At 45.9% G+C, this 15,580-nt stretch overlaps 1 long non-coding RNA gene across 1 annotated transcript; it reads right to left on the bottom strand.

Annotated features, from left to right (window-relative positions):
- Positions 1-1,829: 1,829 nt before the first annotated feature.
- Positions 1,830-14,902, bottom strand: LOC311114526. The gene is made up of 3 exons (XR_014611124.1): positions 14,654-14,902; positions 7,212-7,344; positions 1,830-3,900 (listed from the first exon to the last, which is right to left on the bottom strand). It is a non-coding gene; the product is annotated as an uncharacterized lncRNA (long non-coding RNA).
- Between the last annotated feature and the right edge of the window lie 678 nt (positions 14,903-15,580).

Here is a 15,580-nt window from a genome sequence, read left to right as displayed (position 1 = left end):
TCTGTTACAGACAGGAAGAGACACAGAGGGTTAACGGCCTGTTTCACGGCGTTCTACAGTAGGCTGTGTAGTGACCACCATCCAGACCCCCATAATGTTCTGTTACAGACAGGAAGAGACACAGAGGGTTAACGGCCTGTTTCACGGCGTTCTTACAGTAGGCTGTGTAGTGACCACCATCCAGACCCCATAATGGTTCTGTTACAGACAGGAAGAGACACAGAGGGTTAACGGCCTGTTTCACGGCGTTCTTACAGTAGGCTGTGTAGTGACCACCATCCAGACCACCATAATGGTTCTGTTACAGACAGGAAGAGACACAGAGGGTTAACGGCCTGTTTCACGGCGTTCTTACAGTAGGCTGTGTAGTGACCACCATCCAGACCCCCATAATGGTTCTGTTACAGACAGGGAAGAGACACAGAGGGTTAACGGCCTGTTTCACGGCGTTCTTACAGTAGGCTGTGTAGTGACCACCATCCAGACCACCATAATGGTTCTGTTACAGACAGGAAGAGACACAGAGGGTTAACGGCCTGTTTCACGGCGTTCTTACAGTAGGCTGTGTAGTGACCACCATCCAGACCCCCATAATGGTTCTGTTACAGACAGGGAGAGACACAGAGGGTTAACGGCCTGTTTCACGGCGTTCTTACAGTAGGCTGTGTAGTGACCACCATCCAGACCCCCATAATGGTTCTGTTACAGACAGGGAGAGACACAGAGGGTTAACGGCCTGTTTCACGGCGTTCTTACAGTAGGCTGTGTAGTGACCACCATCCAGACCCCCATAATGGTTCTGTTACAGACAGGGAGAGACACAGAGGGTTAACGGCCTGTTTCACGGCGTTCTTACAGTAGGCTGTGTAGTGACCACCATCCAGACCCCCATAATGGTTCTGTTACAGACAGGGAGAGACACAGAGGGTTAACGGCCTGTTTCACGGCGTTCTTACAGTAGGCTGTGTAGTGACCACCATCCAGACCCCCATAATGGTTCTGTTACAGACAGGGAGAGACACAGAGGGTTAACGGCCTGTTTCACGGCGTTCTTACAGTAGGCTGTGTAGTGACCACCATCCAGACCCCCATAATGGTTCTGTTACAGACAGGGAGAGACACAGAGGGTTAACGGCCTGTTTCACGGCGTTCTTACAGTAGGCTGTGTAGTGACCACCATCCAGACCCCCATAATGGTTCTGTTACAGACAGGGAGAGACACAGAGGGTTAACGGCCTGTTTCACGGCGTTCTTACAGTAGGCTGTGTAGTGACCACCATCCAGACCCCCATAATGGTTCTGTTACAGACAGGGAGAGACACAGAGGGTTAACGGCCTGTTTCACGGCGTTCTTACAGTAGGCTGTGTAGTGACCACCATCCAGACCCCCATAATGGTTCTGTTACAGACAGGGAGAGACACAGAGGGTTAACGGCCTGTTTCACGGCGTTCTTACAGTAGGCTGTGTAGTGACCACCATCCAGACCCCCATAATGGTTCTGTTACAGACAGGGAGAGACACAGAGGGTTAACGGCCTGTTTCACGGCGTTCTTACAGTAGGCTGTGTAGTGACCACCATCCAGACCCCCATAATGGTTCTGTTACAGACAGGAAGAGACACAGAGGGTTAACGGCCTGTTTCACGGCGTTCTTACAGTAGGCTGTGTAGTGACCACCATCCAGACCCCCATAATGGTTCTGTTACAGACAGGAAGAGACACAGAGGGTTAACGGCCTGTTTCACGGCGTTCTTACAGTAGGCTGTGTAGTGACCACCATCCAGACCACCATAATGGTTCTGTTACAGACAGGGAAGAGACACAGAGGGTTAACGGCCTGTTTCACGGCGTTCTTACAGTAGGCTGTGTAGTGACCACCATCCAGACCCCCATAATGGTTCTGTTACAGACAGGGAGAGACACAGAGGGTTAACGGCCTGTTTCACGGCGTTCTTACAGTAGGCTGTGTAGTGACCACCATCCAGACCCCCATAATGGTTCTGTTACAGACAGGAAGAGACACAGAGGGTTAACGGCCTGTTTCACGGCGTTCTTACAGTAGGCTGTGTAGTGACCACCATCCAGACCCCCATAATGGTTCTGTTACAGACAGGAAGAGACACAGAGGGTTAACGGCCTGTTTCACGGCGTTCTTACAGTAGGCTGTGTAGTGACCACCATCCAGACCCCCATAATGGTTCTGTTACAGACAGGAAGAGACACAGAGGGTTAACGGCCTGTTTCACGGCGTTCTTACAGTAGGCTGTGTAGTGACCACCATCCAGACCCCCATAATGGTTCTGTTACAGACAGGAAGAGACACAGAGGGTTAACGGCCTGTTTCACGGCGTTCTTACAGTAGGCTGTGTAGTGACCACCATCCAGACCCCCATAATGGTTCTGTTACAGACAGGAAGAGACACAGAGGGTTAACGGCCTGTTTCACGGCGTTCTTACAGTAGGCTGTGTAGTGACCACCATCCAGACCCCCATAATGGTTCTGTTACAGACAGGAAGAGACACAGAGGGTTAACGGCCTGTTTCACGGCGTTCTTACAGTAGGCTGTGTAGTGACCACCATCCAGACCCCCATAATGGTTCTGTTACAGACAGGAAGAGACACAGAGGGTTAACGGCCTGTTTCACGGCGTTCTTACAGTAGGCTGTGTAGTGACCACCATCCAGACCCCCATAATGGTTCTGTTACAGACAGGGAGAGACACAGAGGGTTAACGGCCTGTTTCACGGCGTTCTTACAGTAGGCTGTGTAGTGACCACCATCCAGACCCCCATAATGGTTCTGTTACAGACAGGGAGAGACACAGAGGGTTAACGGCCTGTTTCACGGCGCTCTTACAGTAGGCTGTGTAGTGACCACCATCCAGACCCCCATAATGGTTCTGTTACAGACAGGAAGAGACACAGAGGGTTAACGGCCTGTTTCACGGCGTTCTTACAGTAGGCTGTGTAGTGACCACCATCCAGACCCCCATAATGGTTCTGTTACAGACAGGAAGAGACACAGAGGGTTAACGGCCTGTTTCACGGCGTTCTTACAGTAGGCTGTGTAGTGACCACCATCCAGACCCCCATAATGGTTCTGTTACAGACAGGGAGAGACACAGAGGGTTAACGGCCTGTTTCACGGCGCTCTTACAGTAGGCTGTGTAGTGACCACCATCCAGACCCCCATAATGGTTCTGTTACAGACAGGAAGAGACACAGAGGGTTAACGGCCTGTTTCACGGCGTTCTTACAGTAGGCTGTGTAGTGACCACCATCCAGACCCCCATAATGGTTCTGTTACAGACAGGGAGAGACACAGAGGGTTAACGGCCTGTTTCACGGCGTTCTTACAGTAGGCTGTGTAGTGACCACCATCCAGACCCCCATAATGGTTCTGTTACAGACAGGAAGAGACACAGAGGGTTAACGGCCTGTTTCACGGCGCTCTTACAGTAGGCTGTGTAGTGACCACCATCCAGACCCCCATAATGGTTCTGTTACAGACAGGGAGAGACACAGAGGGTTAACGGCCTGTTTCACGGCGTTCTTACAGTAGGCTGTGTAGTGACCACCATCCAGACCCCCATAATGGTTCTGTTACAGACAGGGAGAGACACAGAGGGTTAACGGCCTGTTTCACGGCGTTCTTACAGTAGGCTGTGTAGTGACCACCATCCAGACCCCCATAATGGTTCTGTTACAGACAGGAAGAGACACAGAGGGTTAACGGCCTGTTTCACGGCGCTCTTACAGTAGGCTGTGTAGTGACCACCATCCAGACCCCCATAATGGTTCTGTTACAGACAGGGAGAGACACAGAGGGTTAACGGCCTGTTTCACGGCGTTCTTACAGTAGGCTGTGTAGTGACCACCATCCAGACCCCCATAATGGTTCTGTTACAGGGAGGGAGGGACACAGAGGGTTAACGACCTGTTTTATATATATCTAACAATCACACAAGATAAACAAATCTGATAACTCCTTCAGACCTGGTGAAGTACATGTCAAACACTTTTAAAGCTTGGGAGTTTCTGGACTTTTTCCATTGGCTAAATTGTAATAAGTCAAGCACTGATTATCATTAATATACACTACATTACCAAAGGTATGTGGACACCTGCTTGTCGAACATCTCATTCCAAAATCATGTGCATTAACATAGAATTGGTCCCCCTTTGATGCTATAACAGCCTCCTCTTATCTGGGAAGGCTTTCCACTAGATGTTGGAACATTGCTGCGGGGACTTGCTTCCATTCAGCCACAAGAGCATTAGTGAGGTCGGGCACTGATGTTGGGCGATCAGGCCTGGCTTGCAGTTGGCGTTCAAATTCATCCCAAAGGTTGTGGTCAGGGCTCTGGGCAGGCCAGTCAAGTTCTTCCACACCGATCTCGACAAACCATTTCTATATGGACCTCGCTTTGTGCACGGGGGCACTGTCATGCTGAAACAGGAAAGGACCTTCCCCAAACTGTTGCCACAAAGTTGGAAGCACATAATTGTCTAGAATGTCATTGCATGCTGTAGAGTTAAGATTTCTCTTCACTGGAACTAAGGGGCCTAGCCCGAACCATGAAAAACAGCCCCAGACCATTATTCCTCCTCCACCAAACTTTACAGTTGGCACTATGCATTCGGGCAGGTAGCGTTCTCCTGGCATCTGCCAAACCCAGATTCGTCCGACGGACTGCCAGATGGTGAAGCGTGATTCATCACTCCAGAGAACGCGTTTCCACTGCTCCAGAGTCCAATGGCGGCGAGCTTTACACCACTCCAACCGATGCTCGGCATTGCGCATGGTGATCTTAAACTTGTGTGCGGCTGCTCGGCCATGGAAACCCATTTCATGAAGCTCCCAACAAACAGTTATTGTGCTGACCTTGCTTCCAGAGGAAGGTCGGAACTCGCTAGTGTGTGTTGTAAGTGAGGACGGACAAGTTTTACCCGCTACGCGCTTCAGCACTCGGCGGTGCCGTTCTGTGAGCTTGTGTGGCCTACCACTTCGCGGCTGAGCCGTTGTTGCTCCTAGACGTTTCCACTTCACAATAACAGCACTTACAGTTGACCGGGGCAGCTCTAGCAGGGCAAAACATTTGACAAAAACTGACTTGTTGGAAAGGTGGCATCCTATGACGGTGCCACGTTGAAAGTCACTGAGCTCTTCAGTAAGGCCATGCTACTGCCAATGTTTGTCTATGGAGATTGCATGGCCGTGTGCTCGATTTTATACACCTGTCAGCAACGGGTGTGGCTGAAATAGCCGAATCCACTAATTTGAAGGGGTGTCCACATACTTTTGTATATATATATATATATATATATATATATATATATATATATATATATATATATATATATATATATATATATATATATATATATACAGTGGGGAAAAAAAGTATTTAGTCAGCCACCAATTGTGCAAGTTCTCCCACTTAAAAAGATGAGAGATGCCTGTAATTTTCATCATAGGTACACGTCAACTATGACAGACAAATTGAGAAAAAAAAATCCAGAAAATCACATTGTAGGATTTTTAATGAATTTATTTGCAAATTATGGTGGAAAATAAGTATTTGGTCACCTACAAACAAGCAAGATTTCTGGCTCTCACAGACCTGTAACTTCTTCTTTAAGAGGCTCCTCTGTCCTCCCCTCGTTTCCTGTATTAATGGCACCTGTTTGAACTTGTTATCAGTATAAAATACACCTGTCCACAACCTCAAACAGTCACACTCCAAACTCCACTATGGCCAAGACCAAAGAGCTGTCAAAGGACACCAGAAACAAAATTGTAGACCTGCACCAGGCTGGGAAGACTGAATCTGCAATAGGTAAGCAGCTTGGTTTGAAGAAATCAACTGTGGGAGCAATTATTAGGAAATGGAAGACATACAACACCACTGATAATCTCCCTCGATCTGGGGCTCCACGCAAGATCTCACCCCGTGGGGTCAAAATGATCACAAGAACGGTGAGCAAAAATCCCAGAACCACACGGGGGGACCTAGTGAATGACCTGCAGAGAGCTGGGACCAAAGTAACAAAGCCTACCATCAGTAACACACTACGCCGCCAGGGACTCAAATCCTGCTGTGTCCCCCTGCTTAAGCCAGTACATGTCCAGGCCCATCTGAAGTTTGCTAGAGTGCATTTGGATGATCCAGAAGAGGATTGGGAGAATATCATATGGTCAGATGAAACCAAAATATAACTTTTTGGTAAAAACTCAACTCGTCGTGTTTGGAGTACAAAGAATGCTGAGTTGCATCCAAAGAACACCATACCTACTGTGAAGCATGGGGGTGGAAACATCATGCTTTGGGGCTGTTTTTCTGCAAAGGGACCAGGACGACTGATCCGTGTAAAGGAAAGAATGAATGGGGCCATGTATCGTGAGATTTTGAGTGAAAACCTCCTTCCATCAGCAAGGGCATTGAAGATGAAACATGGCTGGGTCTTTCAGCATGACAATGATCCCAAACACACCGCCCGGGCAACGAAGGAGTGGCTTCGTAAGAAGCATTTCAAGGTCCTGGAGTGGCCTAGCCAGTCTCCAGATCTCAACCCCATAGAAAATCTTTGGAGGGAGTTGAAAATCCGTGTTGCCCAGCGACAGCCCCAAAACATCACTGCTCTAGAGGAGATCTGCATGGAGGAATGGGCCAAAATACCAGCAACAGTGTGTGAAAACCTTGTGAAGACTTACAGAAAACGTTTGACCTGTGTCATTGCCAACAAAGGGTATATAACAAAGTATTGAGAAACTTTTGTTATTGACCAAATACTTATTTTCCACCATAATTTGCAAATAAATTCATTAAAAATCCTACAATGTGATTTTCTGGAATTTCTTTTCTCATTTTGTCTGTCATAGTTGACGTGTACCTATGATGAAAATTACAGGCCTCTCTCATCTTTTTAAGTGGGAGAACTTGCACAATTGGTGGCTGACTAAATACTTTTTTTCCCCACTGTATGTATATATATATATATATATATATATATATATATATATGTAATTTACCATAGGCTTTTATCCAAAGTGACAGTAGCGTATGGGTGGCCACAGCGGGAATGGAACCCACGACCCTGGCGTTGCAAGACCCATGCTCTACCAACTGAGCCACACAGGACCAGAAGCCACACAGGGAAGTATTTGACTGCAGTGTTTCCAGGCAGGTGTAAGATGCTTCGGTACTTACAGACACCCCAAACAGGTTGTATCTCTTGAGGCTGGCTCTGGGTCCGATGACGTACTGACTGACGTCTAGATTCTCCAGAGGGAAGTCCACTGTCGTCTGCAGCTTCTGCTTCCAACGGCCCTCGAACGAGAACCTACAAGAGACCGCAGCACTGGGGTTAATACACACTGTTATCGTTGTGTGTGTGTGTGTGTGTGTGTGTGTTGTGGCCTTATACAGTTGAATCTGAAGTTTACATACACCTTAGCCAAATACATTTAAACTCAGTTAGGATCACCACTTTATTTTAAGAATGTGAAATGTCATAATAATAATAATAGTAGAGAGAATGCTTTATTTCAGCTTTTATTTATTTCATCACATTCCCGGTGGGTCAGAAGTTTACAAACACTCAATTATTATTATTTTTTTTTATTTGGTAGCATTGCCTTTAAATTTTGTTGCTACTTGGCTACCTGCCAAACTATTCACGTTTTACTTTTAATAAACGTTTAATCAATCTCTGTGTTCAACAAATTTACCAACTTTTTAGTTTTGTCCTCACTCATCTTTTTTCGTTAAACTTTTTCACCCCGGACGTTTATCCCGAGACAGAAGAGTCATTTTCCTGTGCGTTTTAGCTGCCAACTTTACGTTATTTTCCGTTTTTCCATCGCAACTTTTTTTCCCTTATTCAACTTTTTCACTCCGGACGCTTTATCTGGACATGGCTCATCAACATCTTCAACAGCCGAAGCTAAGTAGTAACATTAACATGATGTCTTTTAATTGCAGTCGCTGTACTCATAATATACAGGAGAATTCTCGCCTTACGGCGAGAATAGCTGTGCTACAAGCCCAGCTTCAGACGCAATCGTTAGGCAAGAGTATTATCAGTGTAGGAAAGGAAGAAACAGCGTCTGTGCCACCAGTAAGTACAGACAGTAACGTTAGTATAACTCCCCCCGCACAGTCCCTGCAGCCGGACAACTTTCTCATGGCTTCTGGAGGGAAATACTGTTGGAATGCTCAACCGGTGTCGCTCATTCAGCCGACAGAAACCTTCAACCGGTTTTCCCCATTATGTAGCGAGTCGGAGTCTGAGTCTGAGTCTTCTCTAGTCTCTACTCCTCCCGTTACGGGGTCTGAGACGCCGAAGGCTCCCACCATTAGCTCTGACAAATTGAAAACCCTAGTCATTGGCGACTCCATTACCCGCAGTATTAGACTTAAAACGAATCACCCAGCGATCATACACTGTTTACCAGGGGGCAGGGCTACCGACGTTAAGGCTAATCTAAAGATGGTGCTGGCTAAAGCTAAAACTGGCGAGTGTAGAGAGTATAGAGATATTGTTATCCACGTCGGCACCAACGATGTTAGGATGAAACAGTCAGAGGTCACCAAGTGCAACATAGCTTCAGCGTGTAAATCAGCTAGAAAGATGTGTCGGCATCGAGTAATTGTCTCTGGCCCCCTCCCAGTTAGGGGAAGTGACGAGCTCTACAGCAGAGTCTCAGCACTTAATCGCTGGTTGAAAACTGTTTTCTGCCCCTCCCAAAAGATAACATTTGTGGATAATTGGCCCTCTTTCTGGGACTCACCCACAAACAGGATCAAGCCTGACCTGCTGAGGAGTGACGGACTCCATCCTAGCTGGAGGGGTGCTCTCCTCTTATCTACCAACATAGATAGGGCTCTAACTCCTTTAGCCCCACAGTGAAATAGGGTGCAGGCCAGGCAGCAGGCTGTTAGCCAACCTGCCAGCTTAGTGGAGTCTGCCAATAGCATAGTCAGTGTAGTCAGCTCAGCCATACCCATTGAGACTGTGTCTGTGCCTCGACCTAGGTTGGGCAAAACTAAACATGGTGGTGTCCACCCTAGCAATCTTATTAGGATAAAGACCTCCTCCATTCCTGCCATTATTGAAAGAGATCGTGATACCTCACATCTCAAAATAGGGTTACTTAATGTTAGATCCCTCACTTCAAAGGCAGTCATAGTCAATGAACTAATCACTGATCATAATCTTGATGTGATTGGCCTGACTGAAACATGGCTTAAGCCTGATGAATTTGCTGTGTTAAATGAGGCCTCACCTCCTGGTTACACTAGTGACCATATTCCCCGTGCATCCCGCAAAGGCGGAGGTGTTGCTAACATTTACGATAGCAAATTTCAATTTACAAAAAAAAAAATGACGTTTTCATCTTTCGAGCTTCTAGTCATGAAATCTATGCAGCCTACTCAATCACTTTTTATAGCTACTGTTTACAGGCCTCCTGGGCCATATACAGCGTTCCTCTCTGAGTTTCCTGAATTCCTATCAGACCTTGTAGTCATAGCAGATCATATTCTAATTTTTGGTGATTTTAATATTCACATGGAGAAGTCCACAGACCCACTCCAAAAGTCCTTCGGAGCCATTATCGACTCAGTGGGTTTTGTCCAACATGTCTCTGGACCTACTCACTGCCACAGTCATACTCTGGACCTAGTTTTGTCCCATGGAATAAATGTTGTAGATCTTAATGTTTTTCCACAAAATCCTGGACTATCGGACCACCATTTTATTACGTTTGCAATCGCAACAAATAATCTGCTCAGACCCCAACCAAGGAGCATCAAAAGTCGTGCTATAAATTCTCAGACAACACAAAAATTCATTGATGCCCTTCCAGACCCCTTCTGCCTACCCAAGGACGTCAGAGGACAAAAATCAGTTAACCACTTAACTGAGGAACTAAATTTAACCTTGCACAATACCCTAGATGCAGTTGCACCCCTAAAAACGAAAAACATTTGTCATAAGAAACTAGCTCCCTGGTATACAGAAAATACCCGAGCTTTGAAGCAAGCTTCCAGGAAATTGGAACGGAAATGGCGCCACACCAAACTGGAAGTCTTCCGACTAGCTTGGAAAGACAGTACCGTGCAGTACCGAAGAGCCCTCACTGCTGCTCGATCATCCTACTTTTCCAAATTAATCGAGGAAAATAAGAACAATCCAAAATTTCTTTTTGATACTGTTGCAAAGCTAACTAAAAAGCAGCATTCCCTAAGAGAGGATGGTTTTCACTTCAGCAGTGATAAATTCATGAACTTCTTTGAGGAAAAGATCATGACCATTAGAAAGCAAATTACGGACTCCTCTTTGAATCTGCGTATTCCTCCAGGGCTTAGCTGTCCTGGATCTGCACAGCTCTGCGAGGGCCTGGGATCGGGAGAGACACTTAAGTGTTTTAGTACTATATCTCTTGACACAATGATGAAAATAATCATGGCCTCTAAACCTTCAAGCTGCATACTGGATCCTATTCCTACTAAACTGCTGAAGGAGCTGCTTCCTGTGCTTGGCCCTCCTATGTTGAACATAATAAACAGCTCTCTATCCACCGGATGTGTACCAAACTCACTAAAAGTGGCAGTGATAAAGCCTCTCTTGAAAAAGCCAAACCTTGACCCGGAAAATATAAAAAACTATCGGCCAATATCGAATCTTCCATTCCTCTCAAAAATTTTAGAAAAAGCTGTTGCGCAGCAACTCACTGCTTTTCTGAAGACAAACAATGTATACGAAATGCTTCAGTCTGGTTTTAGACCCCATCATAGCACTGAGACTGCACTTGTGAAGGTGGTAAATGACCTTTTAATGGCGTCAGACCGAGGCTCTGCATCTGTCCTCGTGCTACTAGACCTTAGTGCTGCCTTTGACACCATCGATCACCACATTCTTTTGGAGAGACTGGAAACCCAAATTGGTCTACACGGACAAGTTCTGGCCTGGTTTAGATCCTACCTGTCGGAAAGATATCAGTTTGTCTCTGTGAATGGTCTGTCCTCCGACAAATCAACTGTACATTTCGGTGTTCCTCAAGGTTCCGTTTTAGGACCACTATTGTTTTCACTATATATTTTACCTCTTGGGGATGTTATTCGAAAACATAATGTTAACTTTCACTGCTATGCGGATGACACACAGCTGTACATTTCAATGAAGCATGGTGAAGCCCCAAAATTGCCCTCGCTAGAAGCCTGTGTTTCAGACATAAGGAAGTGGATGGCTGAAAACTTTTTACTTTTAAACTCGGACAAAACAGAGATGCTTGTTCTAGGTCCCAAGAAACAAAGAGATCTTCTGTTAAATCTGACAATTCATCTTGATGGTTGTAAAGTCGTCTCAAATAAAACTGTGAAGGACCTAGGCGTTACTCTTGACCCTGATCTCTCTTTTGACGAACATATCAAGACTGTTTCAAGGACAGCTTTTTTCCATCTACGTAACATTGCAAAAATCAGAAATTTTCTGTCCAAAAATGATGCAGAAAAATTAATCCATGCATTTGTTACTTCTAGATTAGACTACTGCAATGCTCTATTTTCCGGCTACCCGGATAAAGCACTAAATAAACTTCAGTTAGTGCTAAATACGGCTGCTAGAATCCTGACTAGAACCAAGAAATTTGATCATATTACTCCAGTGCTAGCTTCCCTACACTGGCTTCCTGTTAAGGCAAGGGCTGATTTCAAGGTTTTACTGTTAACCTATAAAGCGTTACATGGGCTTGCTCCTACCTATCTTTCCGAGTTGGTCCTGCCGTACATACCAATACGTACGCTACGGTCACAAGACGCAGGCCTCCTAATTGTCCCTAGAATTTCTAAGCAAACAGCGGGAGGCAGGGCTTTCTCCTATAGATCTCCATTTTTATGGAACAGTCTGCCTACCCATGTGAGAGACGCAGACTCGGTCTCAACCTTTAAGTCTTTACTGAAGACTTATCTCTTCAGTAGGTCATATGATTGAGTGTAGTCTGGCCCAGGAGTGTGAAGGTGAACGGAAAGGCTGGAGCAACGAACAGCCCTTGCTGTCTCTGCCAGGCCGGTTCCCCTCTCCACTGGGGTTCTCTGCCTCTAACCCTGTTGCAGGGGCTGAGTCACTGGCCTGCTGGTGCTCTTTCATGCCGTCCCTGGGAGGGGTGCGTCACTTGAGTGGGTTGAGTTACTGACGTGATCTTCCTGTCTGGGTTGGCGCCCCCCCCCCCCCTTGGTTTGTGCTGTGGTGGAGACCTCTGTGGGCTATACTCGGCCTTGTCTCAGGATTGTAAGTTGGTGGTTGGGGATATCCCTCTAGTGGTGCGGGGGCTGTGCTTTGGCGGAGTGGGTGGGGTTATATCCTTCCTGTTTGGCCCTGTCCGGGGGTTTCTTCGGATGGGGCCACAGTGTCTCCGGACCGCTCCTGTCTCAGCCTCCAGTATTTATGCTGCAGTAGTTTATGTGTCGGGGGGCTGGGGTTAGTTGGTTATACCTGGAGTACTTCTCCTGTCTTATCCAGTGTCCTGTGTGAATTTAAGTATGCTCTCTCTAATTCTCTCGTTCTCTCTTTCTCTCTGAGAACCTGAGCCCTAGGACCATACGTCAGGACTACCGGGCATGATGACACCCTGCTGCCCCCAGTCCGCCTGGCCTTGCTGCTATTCCAGTTTCAACTGTTCTGCCTGCGGCTACGAAACCCCTACCTGTCCCAGACCTGCTGTTTTCAACTCTAAATGATCGGCTATGAAAAGCCAACTGAGAGACCTGAGCCCTAGGACCATACGTCGGGACTACCGGCCGTGGTGACTCCTTGCTATCCCCAGTCCGCCTGGCCTTGCTGCTATTCCAGTTTAAACTGTTCTGCCTGCGGTTATGGAACCCCTACCTGTCCCAGACCTGCTGTTTTAAACTCTAATGATCGGCTATGAAAAGCCAACTGAGATTTATTCCTGATTATTATTTGACCATGCTTGTCACTTATGAACATTTTTGAACATCTTGGCATGGTTCTGTTATAATCTCCACCCGGCACAGCCAGAAGAGGACTGGCCACCCCTCATAGCCTGGTTCCTCTCTAGGTTTCTTCCTAGGTTTTGCCTTTCTAGGGAGTTTTTCCTAGCCACCGTGCTTCTACACCTGCATTACTAGCTGTTTGGGGTTTTAGGCTGGGTTTCTGTACAGCACTTCGAGATATTAGCTGATGTAAGAAGGGCTATATAAAATAAAATTGATTGATTGATTGATTGAAATTGTTTAACTTGGGTCAAACATTTCGGGTAGCCTTCCACAAGCTTCCCACACTAAGTTGGGTGAATTTTGGCCCATTCCTCCTGACAGAGCTGGTGTAACTGAGTCAGGTTTGTAGGCCTCCTTGCTCACACACGCTTTTTCAGTTCTGCCCACACATTTTCTATAGGATTGAGGTCAGGGCTTTGTGATGGCCACTCCAATACCTTGACTTTGTTGTCCTTAAGCCATTTTGCCACAACTTTGGAAGTATGCTTGGGGTCATTGTCCATTTGGATGACCCATTTGCGACCAAGCTTTAACTTCCTGACTGATGTCTTGAGATGTTGCTTCAATATATCCACATAATTTTCCTTCCTCATGATGCCATCTATTTTGTGAAGTGCACCAGTCCCTCCTGGAGCAAAGCACCCCCACAGCATGATGCTGCCACCCCCGTGCTTCACGGTTGGGATGGTGTTCTTCGGCTTGCAAGTAACCCCTTTTTTCCTCCAAACATAACGATGGTCATTATGGCCAAACAGTTCTATTTTTGTTTCATCAGACTTTTCTCCAAAAAGTACGATCTTTGTCCCCATGTGCAGTTGCAAACCGTAGTCTGGCTTTTTTATGGCGGTTTTGGAGCAGTGGCTTCTTCCTTGCTGAGCGGCCTTTCAGGTTATGTCAATATAGGACTCGTTTTACTGTGGATATAGATACTTTTGTTCCTGTTTCCTCCAGCATCTTCACAAGGTCCTTTTCTGTTGTTCTGGGATTGATTTGCACTTTTCGCACCAAAGTACGTTCATCTCTAGGAGACAGAACGCGTCTCCTTCCTGAGCGGTATGACGGCTGCGTGGTCCCATGGTGTTTATACTTGCATACTATTGTTTGTACAGATGAACGTGGTACCTTCAGGCGTTTGGAAATTGCTCCCAAGGATGAACCAGACTGAACCAGACCATTTTTTTCTGAGGTCTTGGCTGATTTCTTTTGATTTTCCCATGATGTCAAGCAAAGAGGCACTGAGTTTGAAGGTAGGCCTTGAAATACATCCACAGGACTCAAATGATGTCAATTAGCCTATCAGAAGCTTCTAAAGCCATGACATCATTTTCTGGAATTTTCCAAGCCGTTTAAAAGCACAGTCAACTTAGTGTATGTAAACTTCTGACCCACTGGAATTGTGATACAGTGAATTATAGGTGAAATAATCTGTCTGTAAACAATTGTTGGAAAAATTACTTGTGTCATGCACAAAGTAGATGTCCTAACCGACTTGCCAAAACTATAGTTTGTTAACAAGAAATTTGTGGAGTGGTTGAAAAACGAGTTTTAATGACTCCGACCTAAGTGTATGTAAACTTGCGACTTCAACTGTAGGTGCCATTTCAAATGGACATGGTGTTCTAAGTAGGTACCGTTTTAGGTGCACCAGTATGATGGGCGGGACCTTCCAGATCTCCAGTTTCTTGATGGAGTCTCTGAGAGCTTTACAGTGTCGACAGAACACCTTGTTGTTGTCGGTCAGCTTCTCCTCTTTAGAAAACAGCTTCAGACAGTCCTGGAACACAGTAAAACATGGTTAGATTAGACAGCTTCAGACAGTCCTGGAACACAGTAAAACATGGTTAGATTAGACAGCTTCAGACAGTCCTGGAACACAGTAAAACATGGTTAGATTAGACAGCTTCAGACAGTCCTGGAACACAGTAAAACATGGTTAGATTAGACAGCTTCAGACAGTCCTGGAACACAGTAAAACATGGTTAGATTAGACAGCTTCAGACAGTCCTGGAACACAGTAAGACATGGTTAGATTAGACAGCTTCAGACAGTCCTGGAACACAGTAAAACATGGTTAGATTAGACAGCTTCAGACAGTCCTGGAACACAGTAAGACATGGTTAGATTAGACAGCTTCAGACAGTCCTGGAACACAGTAAAACATGGTTAGATTAGACAGCTTCAGACAGTCCTGGAACACAGTAAAACATGGTTAGATTAGACAGCTTCAGACAGTCCTGGAACACAGTAAAACATGGTTAGATTAGACAGCTTCAGACAGTCCTGGAACACAGTAAAACATGGTTAGATATATATATATATATATATATGTGTGTGTGTGAGAGTGAGTGAGTGAGAGAGTGAGAGTGAGAGAGAGAATAAGGAATAGTTTCACCATATTAAAACGAGAGTTCAGTTCATGTAAAAGGTTTGACCTTAAAATGAGGGACAGACATTTCATGGTATTAGATTAATCACATGAAATGAATAATATAAATAATCTTCAAAGCAATAAAATAAATGTTGGGGTTTAATGGGTTAAAATTCAAATGCTAAATTTC

The sequence above is a fragment of the Coregonus lavaretus genome (assembly GCF_964263955.1).
Source record: "Coregonus lavaretus genome assembly, contig: HAP1_SCAFFOLD_9387, whole genome shotgun sequence".
In the NCBI taxonomy this organism is placed as follows: Eukaryota; Metazoa; Chordata; class Actinopteri; order Salmoniformes; family Salmonidae; genus Coregonus; species Coregonus lavaretus.
Note: the sequence above shows the minus strand (reverse complement) of the source record. Positions and strands in the feature narration are given on the sequence as shown.